Source organism: Aythya marila (assembly GCF_965140915.1).
Source record: "Aythya marila genome assembly, chromosome: Z".
NCBI lineage: Eukaryota > Metazoa > Chordata > Aves > Anseriformes > Anatidae > Aythya > Aythya marila.
In genome coordinates this window covers 62,088,083-62,113,046 of record NC_139080.1, presented here as the reverse complement: position 1 = coordinate 62,113,046, position 24,964 = coordinate 62,088,083, and positions in this window count along the sequence as shown.

Sequence of the window (24,964 nt, the reverse complement as noted above, 5' to 3'; positions counted from 1 at the left end):
AAGCTACAAGCTCTGCAAAGTCCTAAAGGCAGGATCCCTCCTGACTGCCATGGGCAAGGAGAGGGCATGAGGCTTCACACTTGGTGATCTCTGCACAGGTCTGCAAAACAGCATAGCACTGTTCCTGCACACCCTTTCCTTCCTAGTCTGTCTTTCTTCTCACCAATGTATGTATCAGAAGTGTTTATAGCCCGTACCAACATGGTTCTGTTTGCATTCCAGCTTTAAGATTGTTTATGGCTCTTCTGAATACCTTATGTGGGATGTGTGGGCTGTGGTGGGCCAGTACGAGGAAGTCCTTGTGTTGCTCCCCATAACCATCCCTGAAGTCACACTGCTAGAGGGAGGCCTAACATTGCCTCTGGCATGATTGAGCTCTCCAAGTTCAAGGCCTACAGCATGGATGGAGGTTGGGAAGTGAGAATGACCTCCATCCACAATCCTCCTAAACCACACTGACCCTTCTCAGCTCCTGTACCTCGCTTCTGTCACCAAGACGGAAACCTCCCTATCTATACAGGATGTGGTAAGCTATTTAAGTAATGGTATTGTTTTGCTATAATCCTCAAGGTAACAAAATTTATTTTGCCTAATCTGCTAAAACTTTGTGAACTGGCTGTGATACCTTAGAGCAGGTGGGAGCAGCAGATAGTGTAGTGTGCTTTAGACATGATGAATTTATCTACAGTTTTACCTTTTGCTTCCTGATTGGCCAAATTTTGGCAAGGATGTGTATTAAAGGAACGTAGAAAAAGTGAGTTTACACTTCGTTGGTGTGTTATTGTGTAGAAAACATGAATTCTGTGGAAAAAAAACAGTCTGGGCAAGGTCTCTGGCAACCATACATCTTCAACCAGTTCAGCTTCATACCCAAGTTATATGATGTTGCACAGGGCCTGGCTGAGCTGAGGATAGGAAGTGTCCAAGACTGGAGATTCCACTGCTTCTTGGGGCACCTGTGCCAGTGCATAACCACTCCAGTGGTGAACATTTTCCCCTTGCATCCAGTCTGAATTTCTTTTGCTGTGGGCTGTGGCTGTTGCCTCTCATCTCATCACTGTGTATCTGAGACGAGTCTGTCTTCATATCCTCTATAATCCCCTCTACTTTAATGATGAAAACTCTCTGTACATGAATACTCTGGTTTAATGTAATTGTTCCCAGGATACAGGTTATCAGTTGTGCAGCTCCAGCTGCACATTTGACCACTGTGGCTGTAGTTTTTCCATAGCTTTTGCAATTGCAAAATCACAGTTCAACAGAATGCAGTTTAGCTCATGCTGTCTCCAGCATATACAGCTTGATTTTAAGTCACGCCAGTGACATCTAACTAATTAATATTTCTGTAAGGCAAATTCAGTTTTATTGCTGCAGTAGTGAGGTATTTAAGGTGACAAAAATATTATTTTGATACTGCACTGTAGAAAAATCACTGGTTCAATGCCCATTTATATGTGCTTTTATGTTCTTTCCACTTCAATTCTCCACGCTCTTGGGGTTCAGTAAGATTTCACAAGTGTATCTGGACAGGAATGGGGGCAAGTCTAGGAATTAGCTTTGTTCAACATTCTCCTTGCAAAGCCTAGTCGGAAGCCAATGTTTGCAAAGCTTCATATTCAATATTATGTTGTGTGGTTTTCCTATGGAAAATATAAGGCTGGAAAGGAGAAACTGAACAGTCTGCAGAATGTCTTGTGTCAGACCTCTAGAATGCAAAGAATTTGGAGTCTGGTTTCCTCACATAGCTCTGTATTCACCCTTCAAAAGAAGGCTGTTTGCCATGTCATGGGGGCTTTATGTCCTTTATCCACAATATACTGTGGGCGGCTATGACATAGCCCTATGTTATTGTAAAGGTCAGTTAAGTCAGCTCACAGGGAGAAAGGTGGAAGAGGAGAGGAGAAAAAAGAGGGAGAGAAAGGGAGTGAGTACTCCTACTCCTTCCAAGTAGAATTGCTATTTCATTGGCAATGCTGCTCTTCCCACTAGATTCTAATGAGAGCAAAGCAAAGGATGGCATAGTTTCATCTTGTTTAATGGCAGAGGATTTGTCAGCAATATAACAATCCTACAGAAACCTGCAGTGGTGATAAGTAAATAGTTATGCTGAGAAGAAATATTGACTGTACATGACACACTCCACTCTTTTGAGTATTTAAGTTCCTCATGGTACTCCTGGCAGACATCAATGATCTCCAGTACATGCTGTTTTTATTGGGGTTAGGAGAATATATCCCAAAACTGCGGCCTTTTCAAATATTCTGGGAGTAGTCAGTGCTTCACCTTTGGAAAAGAATTGCTTTAAAGTCTGAATGTAACAAGGAAAACTTCCATATACTTATATTGTACTTGGTAAATAAAATATTTAATAAAAAAAAGTTATGAAGAGCTGTTCAGAAAGGATAACATATTGTTGTACATGGAGGTTACAAGGGATTGCAGTGAAAAAGATTGAAATAATTAATGTCCCTATAAATTATATTAATGATTCTGATAATGTTTGAAAGTTGAAGTGAATATTTAGACTTAGTTTACACTCTGTGAATTCTTTTACAGATCCTTAATTTTTTACTCCAGGAAACTCAAATTGTCTTAGGGCATGACTGACATTTACAAACAGCAAATAATATGATTTCAAAATACAGTCTCCAAGGAGAAGTACATTCTTGGATTAGTAGGATATTATAATTCTTTCCCAGTGGTTCTGTACTTTGGCAAGATATCTCCCTGGATGTTGGTAACCAGAAACTGCAGATGGGCTGGAACAGCTGAAGAGGGAAAGTCTGAAGTGATTTTTATACGTAGATGTAAGTCACTTTTCTGTTTTAAATTAGTAAGATCTAAAACAACATGGCAACAGATGTCTGTCTCCGAGGCCAAACACTTCAGAACTGAAATCTCTCTCTCTCTCTCTCTATGCATACATAATATTAACAATAAACAAACATATCTTGTCATTCTGAGAAATGTTTTCACCTACAGTGAATTGCTGATTTATTTAGGTGAAAGTTAATAGTACTAACAGAGTTAACAACCATCTTGTGCCTGTGTGGAGTAAAATAGTAAGGGCCTATGAATATGCCTGATAGTCAAAAGAGTCATTCTTTATCTTTTTGTTTTACTATCCATACTCTTTACTTTTAAAAAAAAATTAGGGAGACATAGAGGATCAAGAACTACTCTTTGGAAAAAAGCTTTTCATATTTATATGAAAAAACAGGTTTTCCAAAATATGGGCTAGGCTAACAGGATTGAATTGAATTCTGGAAGACATATACATTAAAATAATTAGGGCTTCAGATCTGCATCTACTGCAGAAAGGATACTTTCCCAGAGAGCTTTCAAATGTTCAAAAGGTATTGATTGTTAGATTATTTGAGAATATGACTTCTATTTTGACAGCACACAATACATTTATTTTATAAATTAGTTGTATCTCTTCATTTATCATCAGCATCAAAAACGATCCCTTTTTCCCATTGCCAAATCTAACATATTTTGTGTAGGATAAGATATAAATGCACTAAGATCCCCCAAAAGTTTCTAGCCCCCCCAGGTAAGGTAAGTTTAGAGTGTCTATTTTAATACCAGTGCCTGGTACTGGCATTTAGTTTAATCATTTACCATTAAAAATGGTAAGTGATTAAACTTATCATAAGACAAAGTTTCTCACTTGCCAATTTAGAAATTAATCAGAATCATTAATCAGACCCATGTTCTTAATTTTTTTAGTTTATTCTGGAAACTGAGTACAGAGCTTGTGTTTTCTAAATATGGGAAAAGCACCTGGAAACAACACATGGATTCTTTATTATTTTTAGCAAAATAAATATTTAAAATATTAAAGTTTTATTATTTATTTTGAATGATAGCAAAATTCAGAATACTTCAGAAGAGTGCCTATCTTAAAAATATAACCCAGAGAATTAACTTCATACAATGCCCTGACAGATAGACAGACTCACAGACTTATTTTTTCTTTTTCAAATAGTCATGGCAGCATTTATCAGTCCAACTGCCCAAATGGAGTAAGCTGTTCTTGAGGTGTCCCCGTAGCTATGCTAGTTTGCTGTTCCTGTCTCAACACAAGTATTTTGTTGGTGAGTGCAATCCTGAGGACTGTCAGTTGTAAGAGAGATGCTTTCAGTAAGATTTATACTTTGAGAACTTTTTCTTGTTATCGTTGTTAAAATAAGGGATTAGACAAGCTTTGCCTCTGAATACAGAAGAAACAGAAGGATGTCAGAAAATTTCCACTAAGTAGCATTCATCTTAGTTGTTTGTGTGTTTTTTTTTTTTTTTTTTGTACATTTTTTGTTCACCTTTTTGTCTCATCTGGAAGATTGGAAGAATTCTACTGGAGATTGAGGCCCACCAACTCTTTTGCAGCCCTCTCCAGTTACATATTGCTGTCTTTCCTGTGGGAGTCTGGGAGTGTCATACACCCCAGTGTCTTCTCCTCCACTCATATGATGATCCCTTTCAGAAACGTGCCTACATTTTTGATCCTGTCAGACATCCCACTCTTCAATTTTCTGAATCTGTTCTGGGGACAGGCCCATCAGTTTTTCCTAAGGAGTCATGTAAACCTGCTTTTTCTGCTGTTAGTATGAAATTCCTCCCCTGCATGTTCTTCCTTCTGTTTGCATATCATTCGGTATTTGGCCCTCTTTCTCATGATTTTCTGTCTATCATCCTTATGCCACCTTCTGTTTCATCCCTTGCCTATTCTTTTTATTTTTTCTTCTCCACCCTCTTTTAGGATGAACTTCTCTGCAGTTTTTGTTTTCTGTTTCTACCCATTTCTGTTTCTACTCTTCTACTGTTTTCTGTTTCTACTCTCCTTAGTGCAGCCATTTCCCTCCTCAGTGTTATCTTTCTTTTTTTCTTTTATCTTTTTTTTTTTTTTTTTTTGATTCCTTCTAACTCTTCTACAGCACGTATCCTTCAGTCTTGGGTTACATGCCCATTTCCTCCTTCATCATGATGATACATTTCCATTGAACTCTGCTACTCTCTCCAGGTTCATTTAAGTTTTGGTTCAGTTGTTTGTTACCTCAGACAGGTCAAACCACTTGTGGGAACAGGTTGTGCCAAACACCTCTGCAGAGACAATGGATCCTCTGCCGCTGGTCCCTCTTTTTTGTTTTTGTTTTTGATTTGGTTTTTGTTTTTGTTTTTGTTTTGTTTTGTTTTGTTTTCTTCTTGCTATTCCTCAGATCATCATCATCATTTGTCTCTGTGTTTTGTCATTGCCATCTTCTTCCTTTTTGCTGGCCTTAAAAAGAAAGGACAAAATCCCCCAACTGTTCCTTAAAGAGAAAGGACAAAATACCCCAACATGTCTTTTATGATCTCTGCTTTACTGGTTACATTTCATAAAACAGAGAATGAATGTCATAATCAGGAAAGTTATGCTTCTTTCCTCATGCATAGTAAAAGTGGCTGAATTCATGCTGTAAATGTAAAATTCTTGTCTACTTTAACTATGGAAATTCAAGCTGTATAATTAGTTGACAACTTAAAATTAAAAGCAAATGTATGGGATTGTATGCATGTGTCAGTTATTAGCTTCTGATTCAATAGATGCTTCTGATTCAATTCAATTCAATTCTGCAGGGGCCCAAAAAGGGAAAGATGGATTTAGGAAGAACCTCAGCTAGTAAGTACTGATCAGTGTAACTCATTGCTAGGGAAATTTACCTCTGCCCAGGGCACTGCTATTAGAACTCGAAAGATTTTTTGAGAAACAAAAATTTTAATCATCAGTGGCATGTCAATGTTGTATGTTGTCAATTGCAAACACCTATATCTGCTAAATCAACTGTGCTTAGAAGAGTACGAACCAGATAGTCTCAGATTTTCAAGAAGGTTCAGCTCCTGCCATCTAAGCACCAAATAAATTTTGGGTTTTCAGGAGATGCATCCATGCCCAGCATCCAACAGACAGTCATAGCTCCCGGTCACAGGACACTTGCTATGACCTGCTGAACCAGAATGACAGAGATTGCTTATCAGGCCAGACAAAAACTTATGTTCCAGAAAGGGAACACCAAGGTAAGTTTCACCAAAAGTTTATATATCAACATTTGGTTCGATGAAAACCAAAGGTCCAGATTTTCACAGTCCTTTATAACGGTTCCTTTTATTTGAATGTAATCTCAGAATGGTAACTGCAAGAGTCAGTCCCCATAATGTCTGAATTTCAAACCAGACAAACTGAAAAGATCACTTTTAGAAGACAAATGAAATACCTGTTTTCCTGTTAAGTATTGGAATTCTCCTGCATGATTCTCCTGCATTTGAAGCTGCCAGTTCCAGAAGCTCTTAATAAAACCAATTTGCAACATTGCATTCTGTCTATCCACTAACAAATTTTTGCATTCTTTTTACTAAGTCTCACAGGATTATATTGCGTTCAACATTCTCTCATTTCAATTCTACTGCAGTGAGACACAAAGCCTTTCTAGGAAGTATAGCGTTTGCACTTTTATGACTGAATATGAAAAGTCTTGGGACCTACTGTTTTGCCCGTCTTAGCCAGCAGTCTGCTTCCTTTGCTTCAGGGAACAATCTGTAGAAACTTTCTATCTGACCTTTCTTATCATGCAGGTTATTCATGCCAATTAAAAGTGATCCTGAGGTCTGCACTTTGTGTGGCCATTTAAACTGTAAATTAATTCTGCTTCTTGAATCATCATTAAAGCAGCTTTGAAAGGTTCCTTTGCTGATGAATGAGGGGGATGTATGTTTGCTGGTGAGTAAGCAGTATGATAACGCCTCTGAGCCAGTAGAGCTGCTCCATGGGAAAGAGATGCAATGTTGCAGGATGAGGTGCTGACCTGGCTGACTATCTGCAATTTTCAGATCAGGTTTCCAGCAGATCATGTGCTTCCCCCTTGACGCCCTTTGGTAGCATTCTTCCCTTTTTATAGTATTTGTATCCTGTTTGTCCAGAGAAGAAATTTGGTCATTTTCTGCATGGCTACACAAAGAGATTCACATTTATTTTCTTCTATTACAAGAGCTTCTTCCATTGGAAGACAATTTTGAGAAGAATTCAGAGGAGAGAGGGCTGCCGTGGAGTAAGGTGTTAGCTGGCATCAGCACTGATGACAGAACCAGGACTTGCAGTTAGGTTTCTGGTTTATTCAACCACAGAGTCTTAAATTCCATAGCACAGTAATAGAGAAATTCTCTGAGATTCAAGGATGTCACAGATGGAAAAGTCACATGCGGTCATCTGTTTCATCTTTCTGAGAGCACAGGGTTATTCAGCAGGACATATGTTTCTAATATTTTGTCTAACCTATTTTTGTAGGCTAAGTGATGAGTCATAGGGCTTACACCATCCCCAGAGGAACAATATTCTACGGCAAATCAAATTTCAATGCTGGGAAGAATTTCTTTCCTGATATAGATTTTCCATTTCTTAATTTTATTTCATTACACTTGCTTATCTCTTCTAAACACTTCCTCCTAGCTTTTGTATTTAAGTTCTTCAGCTTCCTATCAGATCATAGTATTTTAAACAGAGTAGTTGAAGCCTATCTTTATTTTTGCTCAGCATGTTGCTTTATAAAACCCTGTTCGTTAGAGTATCGTTAATTCATTTAATTTTTTTATTTTTTATGTTCAGACTTGAACATTTTGGAATGTTCAGCTATATCTAAGGACTGTATTAGGCAAAAATGACTGTTCCCCTCCATTTTAATATAAGCAATACAGTCATTCAGTTGAAGCTCTGCACGCCCATGCTTTGAAGCAAGGCTGTGAAATTTGGTGGGAAGGGTGGGCGCTCACAACCAAAATGTGCCTTTTGTCATGACTGGAAAACTCAGGTTAGAGAAATGAGGAATACAAGAAAAAGACAGTTCTTAGGAGTGTGGGCTGCTGCAGGTGCCCAAGGAGGCCTCATGCCTCATGCCACCTGAGGACATAGGGCACTCTGCAGGCCCCTGGCACCCACCTGAAAAGTGGAGAGGAACGGAGGAAGAAATGGATGGTGGTAGGAGGGAGGGTAAGAGGCAGGGGAAGGAGATTAAGAGCAGGGAGGAGGAATACGTTGACAGAAAGAGGAGCAAAGCAGATGGGCAGAAAGAGAGGTCTGAGCTGGCAGTGAGAGGAGATAAGAGCAGTAAAGGGAAATGGTATGGGCTGGGCATAGGAAGAAATATAAAACTCTCTTCAGAAGCTGGTGTATGATAACCATTGGTAAGTTACAGTATTCTGTATCATCTGGAGGTGGGCACCTTTATTTTGCAGTCTTAATTTTACACACTTTTTTTTTTTTTTTTTTTTTTCCTGTTGCCTGAGTATCTCTGTTCTTATCTTTCATCTCCTGCCCCATGTTCTCCCAAACATCTTACTATTCATGGGCAGCTCCCTGTTTCCCCCTTCTCCTGGCTGCCTATCTATGTCTGTAATGTAGGAGTCCTGGTGGACACCAAGTTGAACATGAGTCAACAATGTGCCCTTGCAGCTAAGAAGGCTGATGGTATTCTTGGCTGCATTAGGCAAAGTATTGCCAGCAGGTCAAGAGTGGTGATCCTTCCACTCTGCTAAACACTGGTGAGGCCACACCTAGACTTTTGTGTCCAGTTCTGGCCCCCCAGTACAAGAGAGATACAGACATATTGGAGAGGGTCCTGCAAAGGGCCATGAAGGTGATGAAGGGACAGGAGCACCTCTCTTATGATGAAAGGCTGAGAGGGCTGGGACTGTTTAGCCTGGAGAAAAGGTGGCTTAGGGGGTAATTTTATCAATGTGTATAGATACCCAAAGCAAAAGTGCATAAAGGACAGGACAGGCTCTTTCTAATGATGTGCAGTGCCAGGACAAGAGCACCAAAAGGACACGGGAGGCTCCCTCTGAACACCAGGAGTGCTGCTTTGTGTCCAAGAACTGGCACAGGCTGCCCACAGAGGCTGTGGGGTCTCCTGCCATGGGGACCTCCAAAAGCCCCCTGGAAGTGGTGCTGGGCACCCTGCTCTGGGTGGCCCTGGTCTTGGACGAGGTGATCTCCAGCAGTGCCTGACAGCCTCAGCCATTCTGGGATGCTGTAACCTGTAAATTTATACTACATCTGCTCCAACTTGTAGTTGTTTTCTTTTCCACGGCAACAAATTGTTTATAAAAACAAACATAAGCCTGTATTCTTTTATTAGATACTATGAAGAACTGTGTAAAGTCCAGAATGACTAACATGTAGTGATAGGAATCATGACGACTATTATTTCAGTAACTGTCAACACAGAATGGAGTCACTCAACCAAAAACATGGTATAACACTTATTTCAAAGGGCATTTCAGTATGACATTCAATGTTAGTCCTGGTTTTGATAAAGTCAAAATTTTATCAAAAAATATGAACAAATAGTTCTCTTGATGTAGGTGAGATGAAGCAAAAATGAACAATGCTTTGTAAAGTGTAGATAGACTGAGTTTTGTAATAGTGTCTTAGGCCCTCCAGTGTTCTGCCTTCATCCCACCAGAAACCACAAATCACATCTGCACTTACAGGAATGTAAAAGAAAATATGATTGTCTGTAGTGATGCCTTATTTGTTAAAAGGGTAAGCAAGTTGGTATTTTGTATCTTGCAATTTGCCTTCAGTAGAGGCTAAAAGGCTGCCAGATAACAAGGGGAAAGTTGTGAATTACAGTGCTAGAGATTCTTTAACTGCCTCAAAAATTACAATGCCAGTCATAAAATTCCAGTCATTAGTCTTCTTGCTGTCAGTATTAAAGTTGCTTTTTAAGATCATGACTTGAGAACTGAGATCACTGTAAATTCAGCTATTGTGTCATAAAGAAACCTTTTATAGTTGAGCTGAGAATCCTTGCAGTGGAAATGACATGTGGGAAAATGCACTTGATGTTTTTGGATTTCTTAATGGTTTCTCATCTCATTCCTATTGCATGATTTTACTCTACTGTGTTTGGTTTCTTTTGAAATACTTGTATTCTTTGATATCTTTGCAAGCAAACATTTTTAAGGAACAAATATTACTATATCACCACCTAAAAAAAAATATCAAAAACCAAACAAACATAAAAAAACAAACCAGTTGCTATTGTTTATCCTAGTCCCAAATTCAAGTCATTTTATTTCCTTATTTATGACTTATTTTGTTTTCTGAATATAATCGTGGGTTTGGAGCCTTGCTAATAAATGCATGACCTCTCTTTATCAGGAAGTGTTGTAGTTAACCAGCTATACCCTAGGGTTTAACATGTCAGGATTTATTAAGTCCTATTGCTAATCTATTTGGGTCTGTATCAAGTACAAGGACTGCATTTAAAATAAAGATGTGTGTAGCAATAAAAATGTAAGGAATAACTTGAATCCTTTAAAATATTTGAGATTGTTCCATTCAAGACATATTCATTATTAAGAAAATATTAGGAAAATTATAATCACAGAAATGATAGCTTATTTTCAGTGTCTGTTTGAAAACACTAAATCTTTTAAATGAAACTCCCAAAAACAGATTTGTAAAAAACTTGACTTGTCAGCTTAATGAGTTTCTTTTGCTATTGCAATGGATTATTTAGTTACCATTATATTAGTAATGAAATATTATTTTTTTGTTGTTTAAAATGGATAGATTCAGTGTTTGATATATGTGAAAACTTGATAAACTTGTTTTTGCTGAAATTAGAAGCAGATAAACTCTTTTCACCTCCATTCACCCTTGACTGCATTGAAGTATTGCATTGAATGTCATCTCTGTGACATGCACACAAGCACACATTGTACTCTTTCATTTACTGAAGCAATCTAATGTTTGAATGTATATATAAATAAAAGAGACTTCTACTTGGAGCCAGAATTTTTACTGGTAATTCCTTCCTCCTCATGCAACCCAGCAGTCTCTCCAGCATGGGAGTGCCAGCCCTGGGTTGAGTCAGTATGGTGGGGAGGGTGCTGAAAGCTGTGTCCTGGGGAACAAACCAGGCAGAGTGCAGGAGTGAATTACTCATTCCTGTGGGCACAAAGATTCCCATGAAAGACTATAGCTTCTTGAAGCAAACTTTCCTTGGTGCTCCTCCTGTGCACTCCCCCTTATATAGAGTAATAACATGAAAGCCACCATCTAATCCTAATTACACAGGCTGAGTCACTGCAACTGCACAAAAATCCTACCCACAGCTTTCATGTCTTGCCTCCTAATTCTCCCTGCTTGTGACTTGCTTGAAGTACATGGCAAGAACCTCTGGACAAAGACAGCCTGCTGCTTTGTATTATTTCAGCACCTACTGCAATATGGTACAGTCTCAATTTGGGATGCAGCTCAGGATTGGGATGCCACCAATAAACTAAAGAGATAAACTGATTATAAAAGGAGTTTCCATATGAAGAAGTCTGGCAAAATAATATGCTGCTGCCAACTAACATGACTGCACTAGATTGCAGGGTATGTGGGCTAGAGTAGGAGCTGGTCAAAATTTAAATTGCTGCTTTGGCTAATAAAGCATATTTTTAATCCCTGGTGAGGGACTAATATACATGCACATACTTTTCTGATGATTTGTATGTACCATTGTATTTTGAGATATATGTGGTTTTTTTTTTGTGTGTGTTTGTTTTCTTCTGAAACACTTAATGTATCCAGAATATTTTTATTTATTTATTTATTTATTTTTATTATTATTATTATTTTTTTGTCATTGCTTCTCTCTTCTTGATCAGGAAGGAGAAACTATTGGGAAAAGTTCTTATTTCATCCAAGGGTAAAGAAGGGATAGTGTCAGGTCTTTTCAGTCCAGGTGATCTCTCATTCCCATGAATGCCAACAGAACTGACTGTAGCTGACTGTAGCACAAAGGAATAAGTCTGGATTTCTAGTGTGCAGTCTAAGAGATGACCTGCTAAGGTATCACCTGTCAGAGGGGATAAGGATATCAGTCTAGAAGACAATAAAGAGAAAAGAAAGCAGAGGACTCTTGAAGGCTATTAAGTGACACTCAAAGGAGAAGGAAGAGAGCTTGGGCAATATCTGGTCAGACTCAGGAAACATGAACTAGGATCTCAAGACTTCATACCAGAAAGGCAATTTTATAGATATTCTTGGTTAGAAAGCCAGATGGAAGAGTAACAAGACTATCCAGCTCATTTGTTCATCCAAACTTATCATGAATCTTTAATAATCTAAAAGTCCTGCAAAAGATTAGGTGACTAGTGCATCTACAGAAAAAAGTAGGCACTCAAGTCCAAAACTGTAGTTCTATAAACTCTGTTGGTCCTAACTGTCTGACCTCTGTTGGTCTCCAACTGTTGCAGCTATTGTAGCCTTCCACTTTTCAGACCTCCTGAGCTTAACAGTTCGCCTCTCTACAGGAACACAGGAGTATGAGATTTGTCAGGGCAGAGGAACTTGATATCCAGCTAGATAACCAGCTACAACTGTTAGAGATTTTTGAATGAACCAACCTGCCTAAGCATCCTGAGATCTAGTCCCAGGGATGTCTCAGAGCATGCTCCTGTAGAGTGTCCAAACCTGATTACCTTAGATGGAGTAACTTACATAACATACACAAGAGCCATTCTGTTGTAGTTTCTATCCACAGCTATTCAGAAATTCAGTCCAAACGGAGTCAGATGTGGACACTTCTTGACTGAGGTACCATATTCACTGATAAGAAATTGTTTGGAGATGCCTAAAATTTGAGTGACTGCATAAGAACGTTCATTTTGAGCCCATTATCTATAACAGACACGTACGAACAAAATGAGGAGGCATTTGGTGTCATGAGTATTGTTCCACAAGAGGAACTGGATTCAAGAAGACTTTTTGGCTCTTTGTTATAAGTGCTGAGTTACTGGTACAATCAGCTTCTTGTAGTGATCTGAGTAAATCTACCATTTAACAAATCGGTTAATGTGCAATGAGGATAGGGCTAAACCAAACCATCTAATAACTGACTAATATGCAAACAAGTAGTATTTCTGAAGTCTCTATTACCTCAGGTTTCCTGCCATATTCTCCAGCTGCTACTTAAAAAAATTTGCCTGTGTTATTACCAAATTGCATATTTTAAAAAGTCATCATGCAAAAGCTGGCTGATTAAAAGCAAGTTACTCATCAAACTCATTACAGCTTTCATGAGTATCTGCCTCATAGCTGCCGGAAGAGTTATTTTGCTATAGTGGCATTTTCATTAAATCTTCTATTTTAGTTTCTGTTTATCAGGCTTCATTTCTCCAAGGACTAGTTGTCTTACAAATGTACCCAGCATTCTTTTGATTTTGCCAACCAATTTCCTTGAGGGAGGAGGTCTGGCCTGAAAATTGTGCTAAAGACCATCAACTTGTCCCTTTGAAAAACATATTTATTTATTTATTTCTAATTATTATTATTTTTCTGCATAGAGTTGCACTCTTCGCAATGAAATCTCCCTTCTGTACCTGCTCTAGCTATTCTGTTCTATCCTATATTATCCTATTATTAATTTCTTAAGGAAGCTTCAGTTCTATCTGTTCCTGCTTATATCTGTATCTTCTAATGTCTTCAGAGAAAGCTGCATTTGATGTTTCCTTAGTTGGGTTATTGCTGTTTTTCAGCCCATAAATTACAGAACTGTTAAGATAATTCCACAAAGTTTGTACTGGAAAGCTTTAATTTTCCTTCTGTTGAAATCATGCTTTTCCTTGGCTATAGAGCTAAACCACTGCTAGTGATGTAGCAGCAACATTTAGGCTGCTACATCATACATTTAGGCTCCCAATTTTGTTTTCAGCTTCTTTTCCTAACCATCTTTAAACAAAGTCTCATGGGTTTTCTGCTAATCCATCAGGGCAAAGGAATCATAATTTTTGGCTATGGGGGCTATTAAAAATATTCTAAACTGCTTTTGCATTTTCTTGTTTATTTCTGTGGCAACATTTTAAATTAAAATACAAACAAACAAACATAAAAGCTTTGCTGTAAGAATGCTCTTTGTTTCTACGGAACTTCAGCTAAACTCTGGCTTAAAAAAGTGCCAAAGTTCACTTACTCACCTGATAAGAAATGTGAATTAACTTTCCTTCCTTCCTTCCTTCCTTCCTTCCTTCCTTCCTTCCTTCCTTCCTTCCTTCCTTCCTTCCTTCCTTCCTTCCTTCCTTCCTTCCTTCCTTCCTTCCTTCCTTCCTTCCTTCCTCTTCCTCTTCCTCTTCCTCTTCCTCTTCCTCTTCCTCTTCCTCTTCCTCTTCCTCTTCCTCTTCCTCTTCCTCTTCCTCTTCCTCTTCCTCTTCCTCTCTTTCTTTCTTCCTCTCTCTCTTTTTTTTTTTTCCCTCTCTCTCTTTCTCACTGTTGCTGTATTTCTCTCTGTCACTTTCTGTCTTTTTCTTTCTCTCTTTTGCTATTACAAGTGTTTAGCATAAATACTTAGATTCTTTGAGTTCTTGCACATGTCTTGGAGGCAACATCAGAATTTCAGGAGACACTAGTTTTATCTCTTGACAAGAACTTTCTTATCAATTTAGGCAACACTTCCACTGAGGATTATTCTTTTCCATTTGCATTCAGATTATATTTCTGAGGACTTCTGGCAAAAAATGTGCTATTACAGCATTTCAATAGTTATATTTATATGACTGCTATCATCTAGGGCACCGCTGGTAACAAGACGACAAGAGCTTGCAGATGTTGAATGTAGATAAACTTGGTAGATTGTTGCAAGCTAGAGGGTAATGTAACCTTCGGTGATGAAGATAGCTCTGAGTGAGAAAGCTATAGCACTGACACAAACATGGAGGGAACAGAAAGAGAAAAGAAAGCATAATTTAGAAGATTTGAATGTTGAAACTGCTTCTCATGGAGAGACTAAAATTCTGAACAAGATAGTGAAGGCAAACAGATCTAAGATGGTTCCGTGAAACAAACAAAAAATTACTTTCATCTGCTTTCTTATAACAGCCCTCTCTTTACTCAGAAGGTGCTGATGCATTGGCACAGGCTGCCCAGAGAATCTGTGAATGCCCCAGCCCTGGAAGTGTGTAAGGCCAGGTTGGATGAGCTTTGGGCAACCTGGTCTAGTGGGAGGAGTCCTTGCCCATGGCAGGGGGGTGGAATGAGGTGATCTGTAAGATTGTTTCCAACCCAATCCATGCTATGATTCTGTGATTCTGTGATTTAACCAACCATGGGTGAAACAAGCAGTAACTTCAAATACAGGATTTTTTTCCCACAAAGTTTCAAGAAATTTCATCATTCTACTATTGTCAGTGAAAGATAAAAGGAGTGCTTTGGTTTAGCGTGTGACAGAACCCCAGTGGAATTCATTCTGTCTTTTATGAAATAATAAATAGCATTGGTATTTTCTTTTCTCTTTTCTGTTCCAACTACCTCTGATTATGGAAAGCCTTTCATGGTTCTGGAGGAAAGGCTATTTCAATGTTGCTATGGGAAGACAAGGTTCAGAACTGCCTTATTTATTCTTTGGGATGAAATAGCATACATAGATCTTTGTGTCATCCCTGCCATGTGGATTGTGGAAGGTTCAGTCCAGTTTGGTTATTTGGGAAGCTTTCTGAAACTGAATGTACATGTACAAATGACACCATCCTTATTCCTCAGAATTCACAATTAATGAAGTGCATGATCAGAAAACTGTCTTGCCAGAGGTTCAGAATGAGTTCTATATGGTATTAATAATGTGAGGTATTTTTAGATTTAAAAGATTTTTATAGCATCTATAAAATTAATCTGTAATCAACTTGAATTGGCAGCCTTGTGTTTTGATCAAAAATGTAATGTTTCCAGAGAAGAATGGCACAACATTGTCAAAACTTTATCAGACATGGAGACGTGTAGTGTGTTCATCAGTGATATTAAGACTGGAGACCCTTTAAGTGATCATAATAAATTATAATCTTACTTACCATTTATGTCATTACAAAAATCTTTGAACAACCGACAAGTGATTTATCAGCAAACAAATCTAACCTGGCATATTTTAGCACAGAGCTCAGACAGGCCATTTGAACTGATCTTTGGTTATAATTTCAGTAATTTTGTTCCATATTCTTATTAAACTTCTGTAAACAAGAAATTGATCTGTAAATGTAAACCTATCAATAAGTCTCTGTAAGGGATTATTTTCAACTGGAAAATAACATTGCTCATCTATGGCACAATCAGCTAACTCTAAGACCAGAAATAAAACAACCACCTTCCAAGAAGCAGGCCTAGGCATAACAAAAACCTTGAGAGCAACAACTGTTTTTTTTTTTTTTTTTTTTTTTTTCTTCCCAAAATTATTTTATTTCCAGATTATTTGTAAAAGCAGATAGCATCTAGTATTCCAGTATGAAATAGAAATCCCTCGGTCATGATGGGAACCCACCTTTTTTTTTTAAAAAGAACAACACTATGTATACAAGTGATGCAATGACATTTTGTCCTTTGTAAGCAAACTACCAAGAAGGTAAGAAAGGCAAGCTGCCACTACCTTTTAGCTGTTAACATCTGGGATCCCTGGCAGCCAGAGTTCAAGCCAGAGAAAGACACAGAAATTTTAGAAAATTTCTTTTCTTCCTTTAGGAAAAAAAAAAAAAAAAGGAAAAAAGAAAATGTGTCCATTATTCATGCATTCAGCTTCCCTTATGTATGGCAAACCTCTACCTCAGTCCTCCATGAGCAGCAGATGGTGGGGCATAGTATAGGTCCTTGTACTCAAATGGAGGCAACAAGAAATAGCAAAACATGATATTTCTTTTGAAATCTGAACGCTGAATTCTCAGTGCTGAGTCTTTTCTATCATGGAGATCACAGTCACTACAGATATGCTTGGAGAACTGCTGTAAGTAAGGAAATTGTATAGAAAATAGAAAATGAAAATAGAAAATAAATAGAAAATAGGAAATATGTGGCTCTAGCAAAGACGAAATACACTCTTCATTCAATTCAGGCAAAACAAAGGCAGCGATGTCCAGAATATGCAAAATGGTTTTGAATATCTGGCACCAATAATTTTCCACATTATTAGTCATACCTACCTTCTATTGCTTAACAAAAATAATTCAAATTAAAAACAACCCCCAACTTCCCTGCTCTTGGTGGCAGACCTGGCTCCTGTGATCACAAAATGTATTTATCATCTCTAAGGCACTGGTTATGGCTTCTCGTTTGCCCTGGCTGTCATCCCAGACCATGATGAATTGGAATTATATTCCAGTGGACATAATGCATCAAATGCAAAACTGGTGGAAGGGAGGAGACAGTCAGTCATTGTACCTAGTAATAAAGTTATGGATTTTGATAAAGCTCCAGTAAGTATGAAATGCAACAGCCTGTTTCCTTGCAGCACAAATCACTGTGATTAGCTTATAATGGTATTGTATTTTCTGTTTCCTATTTTCTACTCACTTTCTTTTGAAAACCAAGATTGTGTAGGGTACTGCCTCCAGTTATTTCATGGGATTAGTGATCAGAAATAACCCATGATAGAGATGTTTTGCAACAACTGCAGTATGCTTGATCAATAAAACTGGCATAGGCTTAAAAGTGAAGGCAGAACTTCCATAGCATCTGAACTAGGTGACTCATGTCTGAAACAGAAATGGCCCTGATTTTGTCGTACCAATAAATGTAAATCTATTTCTTTAACTTTCACTTAAACCGTTTTTTTGGAGTCACAACCACAGTTCCAATAAGAAGACAGAACACTTAAGCATAGAATGAAACAGTCAAGCTAGTCCTTATCCATCCTGGGAAAAAAAGGAGAGACTGTTACATTTATATTTTTAACGCTTTGGAGGTGTACAAACAGCTATCTAATGAAATACATTAGATCATCTGGATGATATAAACAGTTATTGTTACTTGGCAGAAGGTGTAAAAAATAGAATTACTTAAAGAGATACTCTGTTCTGGAATTGGCAATCTTTTCTTAAGTAATGCAAAAAATTAAAACACTATTAGACATTAAAGCAAATTAAAACAATTCAGAGCACGTATATCAGCTACTTTACTTGAATTCAGTTAGGTAAAAGTTTGGAGAATTCTGAGTCTTTTCTGCAGAATGTATAAGGTTTCTTTCTGTAGCTCTCCTCTTTCTTTCTTTCTTTCTTTCTTTCTTTCTTTCTTTCTTTCTTTCTTTCTTTCTTTCTTTCTTTCTTTCTTTCTTTCTTTCTTTCTTTCTTTCTCTCTCTCTCTCTCTCTCTCTCTCTCTCTCTCTCTCTCTCTCTTTCTCTCTCTCTCTCCTTCTCCTTCTCCTTCTCCTTCTCCTTCTCCTTCTCCTTCTCCTTCTCCTTCTCCTTCTCCTTCTCCTTCTCCTTCTCCTTCTCCTTCTCCTTCTCCTTCTCCTTCTCCTTCTCCTTCTCCTTCTCCTTCTCCTTCTCCTTCTCCTTCTCCTTCTCCTTCTCCTTCTCCTTCTATCTCCTCCTCCTCTTCCTCCTCCTCCTCCTTCTCCTCCTCCTCCTCCTTATTTCTCCTCCTCCTCCACTTCCCCCACTTTTTTTTTTTTTTTTTAAATGTAGTCAACCTACACCTATATAAGATGTAGGAGTTAAGATTTGCTCCCTCATAAAGGGAGCAAAGAATCCCAAATTCAGACTCAGGCCTTCTTTTTCTTCAAAGAAACAAGGTTACCCAGCATCAGACTGATTTCATAGTATCTCAGTTCACTCTTTCTTCCTGTTATACTGCTTTTATGCCTTTACTAAATTGATCTCTTCAATTGCAGCATGCAACTCACGTAATATTTTTAGTCAATAGAACTCCAGTGTGTAGAAAACAAGGATTCTTTTCTCAAGCTTGATTTTTCGAAACGGGTCCCCAAATGCAGGCAACCTGCTGCTCTGAAGGAAATGATACCCAATGTCTCAGAACAGTAAAACAAACAAAACTCTTCAGTCTGACAAGCAAATCCTCAAGTCTCTCTCATTCACAGCTTCCTCATCATCTTTTCACAGTAGCACTGGGACCCGTTTATCTGGAAAGAATTTTGTCTGATACTTAGAACTGGTTCTGGGTATAAGTCTATTCAGACCAATGCAACAAGCTGCTGTGTCTATGGGAATGCTGTATTTATATTTGAAGTGTTTCAGAGCCAGCTATAGGCATACGTTAAAAAGGAGGCCATTTTCATGGGGAAGCAGAATACTGCTGGCCCTGTTAAGTTGTCTGTGCTAGGGCCCTGGAGGGACTGGCTGCCCACTGCTGGCATGCAGGCTGTGGTGACCGCCAGCGCCACTTCTGTAAGCTAAAGCAATGGGACAGTGCTTGGCTCTTCCACTCCCATTCCCACCAAATCAGAATCTCTGTCCTGGACAGAGCCCAGCTGCAAGTTCACTTCCCCACAGTGAGTTCACAAAATTCAGTTTTACTTGCACTGCTGAGAAGTTTTAAGATGGCTTTGTCTTAATTTATTCCAGAATTTGTGTGTAGGAGTACAGAAGACTTGGGAGAACCTATTTGCCCTCCTAAACTAAGCTGAGTTAAATGATGCATTGTGAAACTGTGAAGATGTATTTAAATGACATCATTTTCACCTGCAGAAACCCTTGGGGTCTTTGATTTACAGAGGTAAAGCAGGAAAAATATATTTAGATATTAAATAATAACCCTTGAATAACTTTGTAAGTAAAAATAGTTAAAGTGAAACAGAAAAGGTAAAGTTAATAGGCAAAACAGTTATAAAGATCAGAGCTCAGAAAGTTATTGCTCTGTGCAATATAATTTTGTTTTTAAAGGAATCCATCTATTCATTTTACAAGTTAAAACTGAGATGCAGCTTTTTGTTTTCTTTCAGAATGAAGTTTTGATATCTGCATTTGGGGAGCTACTTAGAAAGCACCAGCTAGAGAGAATAGCGTGTGACTCCTTTACTCTGGACAAAACTAAATTTCAAAGACAGCGTATCTTCCTATACCTTACTCCCTAGAACTCCTGTTCATTCAGACAAGCACTACAACCAGATTTCATATTATTTTTACCATTAAAAATATACAGACAATTCTATTTCAGTTTATATTTCTTTGTTCCTTCCAGGAGATATTTAGCAAGCACTTCTGGGGCTTAGTCATTCTGGGGCTGTTACCAGCTGAGTGAGGTCAGTGCAATGACACCATAAGTGTTACTTTTTATTCTGATTGGGTGCATTTCTTCTTTAACAGTAAAAATCATAGGAATTTATTTGGCATGAACTATGTAATGTCAGGGTTTTGACTTGTAATCAAACCATTACAATAATTATGAGCTGGAGTATGTAACATGGCCCTTTTTTTATTAAAAAATGAGTTGACACATTTCTGTAGTCATGAGTAGAGACCAAAAAGCAGAGCTACGGGAATTTCAGTATGCCTTGCTATAATGATATCAAAGACAGCAAAAAAAGGGGAACAGTTCTAAATGACCCTCTGTACATTGTTTACAAAGAGTTGGTCTCTATCTTTGTACTGTCTGCAGTTTTTCAGAGAGATGTCACTTTTTGCCAGAACACTACCAGGACACTCTTAGACATAGGTAAGATGTTGAATTCATTCACTTACTGCTTTATGCACTGTTCATCACTGCCTTATTTTAAAATATTCATGCATCAGTCAGCAATGTGCTAGTCTGATTTTCAGAAATGAAAACTGCAATGTATTCACATGCAATTCACTTCAGAACCATGTTGCCTTTTCAGGTTATCAGGTACTTAATAAATGAAGAGAATATTCTATTCTCATATTGAGCCAGATGTTGCTATATCTCTATGGCTTCATGAATAAGCATTCAGGATTTCTCTAAAAAGGTTCTAATTATTCCATCTGCACTTACACTTATATAACCTTCATTTGTAATTAAAATCTATTTTTGTCCTAATTGTGGAGTTGATTTTCTTAACTGGCGATGTCAATGCAAATGCCATTTTATGCACTCATAGCCACATGTTGTTGGAAGTATGCATGCATACATGACTGAGCACTCATAAACACAAATCAGCAGAAGTGTTGAATTCAGTATGGCATTTTTTTTTCTTATAACTTCAAGAAAACTTTGTGCAGATCTTTCTGTGAATTTGTGTTCTATATCCTGATAGTATCTCTACAATTACAGATTTCCAAGTTAATCTGATGCCATATTAGGGTGACTTTGGTATAAATTCAGCAAAAAGCAATTCACAGTGGGAAAAAGGTATACCTCATATATTTCCTGTGTCCCTCCAAAAAGTAGAATCTAATTTTAAAAACAACTGTTCAAACTATAAATTAACCAGCTAACTGGTCTCATCCAAGTGTTTTATCATCCAGTTAATCCATCGCTTGACAAGATTATGTTTAGAACCTAACACATGAACACAACATGTGCCACTTAACCAGTACATTTACATTTCCTTGCTGACAGTGTTGAATTTAAAAAGATGCAATGTCATTACGTACCTTGATGGACTGTGTCAAGTATCTGGTGAGAGGGCTATTCAGGTATTATAGAACTAGGATAAAAAGTTATTCTGGAAGGGCATAAAATCATGAAAACTTACTGTTGTCATGCACAGCTGCAGAGTCATGGCTGATTCTTAAATTTGCCCTTTGGTCCATTATATAGTTTGACATGCATTTGCTCTTTTTACATTTGAATGATTGTTTGTATAGAGGCAGCTGGTTTACAAAAAGTATTTTTCAAAATTGTTTTGATTATTTTATAATTAACACTGTTGTTTGGTTAGACTATATGTCAGTACAGGCATTATGCAGAATGATGAAATAACCAGAAAGTAGCAGATTATCTGAAACAGCCTTTCTAGGACAACATATGGGCACAGAAGAAAAAGAAATTCTCAGCTATCTTCCCCTTATAATCTATATAATGTCGCTCTTTCTCCTCAAGAAACTGGCTGCTTGTGGCTTGGACTGGTGTACTCTTCATTGAGTTAGAAACTGGCTGGATAGCCAGGCCCAAAGAAACATGGTGAATGGAGTCAAATCCAGTTGGAGGCCGGTCACTAGTGGCGTCCCCTAGGGCTTGGTACTGGGGCCAGTCCTCTTTAATATCTTTATTAATGATCTGGATGAAGGCATCGAGTACACCCTGAGTAAGTTTGCAGATGACACCAAGTTAGGTACGTGTGTCGATCTGCTCGAGCGTGGGAAGACTCTGCAGGAGGATCTGGGTAGACTGGACCAATGGGCTGAGGTCAACTGCATGAAGTTCAACAAGGCCAAGTGCCGGGTCCTGCACCTGGGGCGCAATAACCCCAAGCAGAGCTACAGGCTGGGAGATGAGTGGTTGGAGAGCTGCCTGGCAGAGAAGGACCTGGGAGTGATGGTGGATAGTCGACTGAATATGAGCCAGCAGTGTGCTCAGGTGGCCAAGAAGGCCAACAGCATCCTGGCTTGCATAAGAAGCAGTGTGGCCAGCAGGGCTAGGGAGGTGATCATCCCCCTGTACTCAGCTCTGGTGAGGCCGCACCTCGAGTACTGTGTTCAGTTTTGGGCCCCTCGCTACAAGAAGGACATGGAGGTGCTCGAGTGAGTCCAGAGAAGGGCGACGAAGCTGGTGAGGGGCCTGGAGAACAAGTCCTACAAGGAGCGGCTGAGGGAGCTGGGCTTGTTCAGCCTGGAGAAAAGGAGGCTCAGGGGCGACCTTATCGCTCTCTATAGGTACCTTAAAGGAGGCTGTAGTGAGGTGGGGGTTGGTTTGTTCTCCCACATGCCTGGTGACAGGACGAGGGGGAATGGGCTAAAGTTGTGCCAGGGGAGGTTTAGATTGGCTATGAGGAAAAACTTCTTTACCGAAAGGGTTGTGAGGCATTGGAATAGGCTGCCCAGGGAAGTGGTGGAGTCACCATCCCTGGAGGTCTTTAAAAGACATTTAGATGTAGAGCTTAGGCATATGGTTTAGTGGAGGACTTGTTAGTGTTAGGTCAGAGGTTGGACTCGATGATCTTGAGGTCTCTTCCAACCTGGAAATTCTGTGATTCTGTGATTCTGTGATTCTACTTCTTGAGCTTCCTTCAGACTAAATACTTTTGCATCATCCCCTGCAGAAGATATGCAGCTGTGCCACCCTTCTTTTGGTCACATTGCATGTAATACGCACACTGATGTTACAGAAGGAGTGAACTGGCCTTCAGCCTGTCAAATGCCACCTCAGAAGCCAACGTGCCACTTGCAGGTGTGCCATTGGACTTATGCCATGTGATCTTTATTATTGGTGCAAATTTGGGTGTTGTAAGAGGGGTTTTCTAAAATATATGAGAGGGCAGATATCACAGTAGCAACAGTGTTGTGTTAATAAGTGAGAACTCTGCCTGTATAAAGAGATAAATGGAAAATCTCTACCCCATTTTGGTACCTTCCATATGGGTGAATCTGGCTTTGTAATCAACAGATGTCTTCAGGACATTGGATTGGTCTCCACTGTTGTTCGTGTGTTTCTTGTGACTGGGAGAAGACAAGAATGTCCTTTGGTGCACCTCATGGTTCAAAGCAGCTGAGGAAGCCCATTCTCTTGAGCAAGTTTTCATCTCTGCCATGTCACTAGTGCTGATTACTGTTGAGTAAACATCACGGCTGTCTGCCTGGTAGAGACACCCACCACTGCTAGCACTAGCAGTTGACTGTCCAACAAAGTGATGAGTTATGGTCATGTACTTATTTGTGTTGTCCAGCTTTGGAAAGCAATTACAAACTGTCTGGGGGATTGTTTCCTCTCTCACTTGCACATCCCGGTAATGAACGGCTAGTGTGAGCTTTTCACATGCAAGTCTGCAAACTGTTTTTCATAGATTCAGAGTACGGTCTCCTCCCCACTCTACTTCCAAAGAACGAGTTACATTGGTTATGTCAATTTATCAGGGGAGTCATCCTGAAATAAGGATGTGTCTGTCCTACACACCTGGGGACCAGCTCTGTAAAGCATACCAGGGCAAGTGGCTGCCTTGCAATGCTGGCAGGCCCTGTGTCTGAGTGGGCAGTAGGTAGACAGGTCATGTGTGGGAGCCCAGATAAGATCCCTTCTGCAGTATATTCATATGTTTGGCCAAAGCTGACAGGCTGCCCTTTTACAGAAAAGGTTGACTGATGTAAGCAATGACTAATGCATCTGGCTTTGGATTCCAAACTGAGATGACTTGGGTGACAACTATAAAACAGTAAGTCATTCACAGTTCCTGTGTCAGGAATTTAAATGAAAGAAACACTTACCCACAAAGTTTTCTTGACTGATATTGATCATTGGAGGCACCTTGAGGTCATTGATGAGACTAACAGTTTTCCACTTGATTCAAAACAACCATGCTTTCTCAGGCTGCAGAAAAGCCCATGGGCTGTTAGCATAAAATAACTCCAAGCTGATAAAGGTATCAGCCCATGGCTCTGGTAAGGAGTGGCTGAATGTGACAGACTGTTGTGCTGGAAGGCAGATAAGGGATTAATCCAGAAAGTTTTGCTACTTGTAGAAGATGTAGTGTGAGCATCTTTTCCAAGCTGTATTGCTGAAACATTTGCTTCTGTTGCAATGCTGTGTGCTGGCCTGTGCTTGTTGTTCCCTGTTTACATCAGGACATGACCCATGACTCAGCCCTGGAAGATCTATTTTTAGAGGAAAAACTGAAAGAAATCTAGCAAATTCTTCACAAATGAAAACTTTTCACTTCAAGTAGTCCAGTCTTGCACAGTCAAGGAAAAAGAAAACATCTTAAATACATATGGCATGAGCCATTTCTTTTCCATACTTAGAAGGCTTCTAGAGAAAACAAAAGTAAACAGTGGTAGTCTAATTCATAAACAAAACAAATATGTTTGAACACTTCCCCATCTACTCCAGCATATTATGTATGATAGATGTACACATAAAAATAATTCTTCAAACATTAAGTTTTGAACTGAACACCAGAATAATCATGCACAAAACTTCTTGTAATAACTGTAGAGGTTTCATGAAACCAGTGTTTCTAATTTTTCTAAGTTTTTAATTTTTTTTAACGTTTTTTATTTTTTTTTAGAAATCTGCTTGCTTTGATACTCTGATACTCTGTGTCCTTGCTCCTAA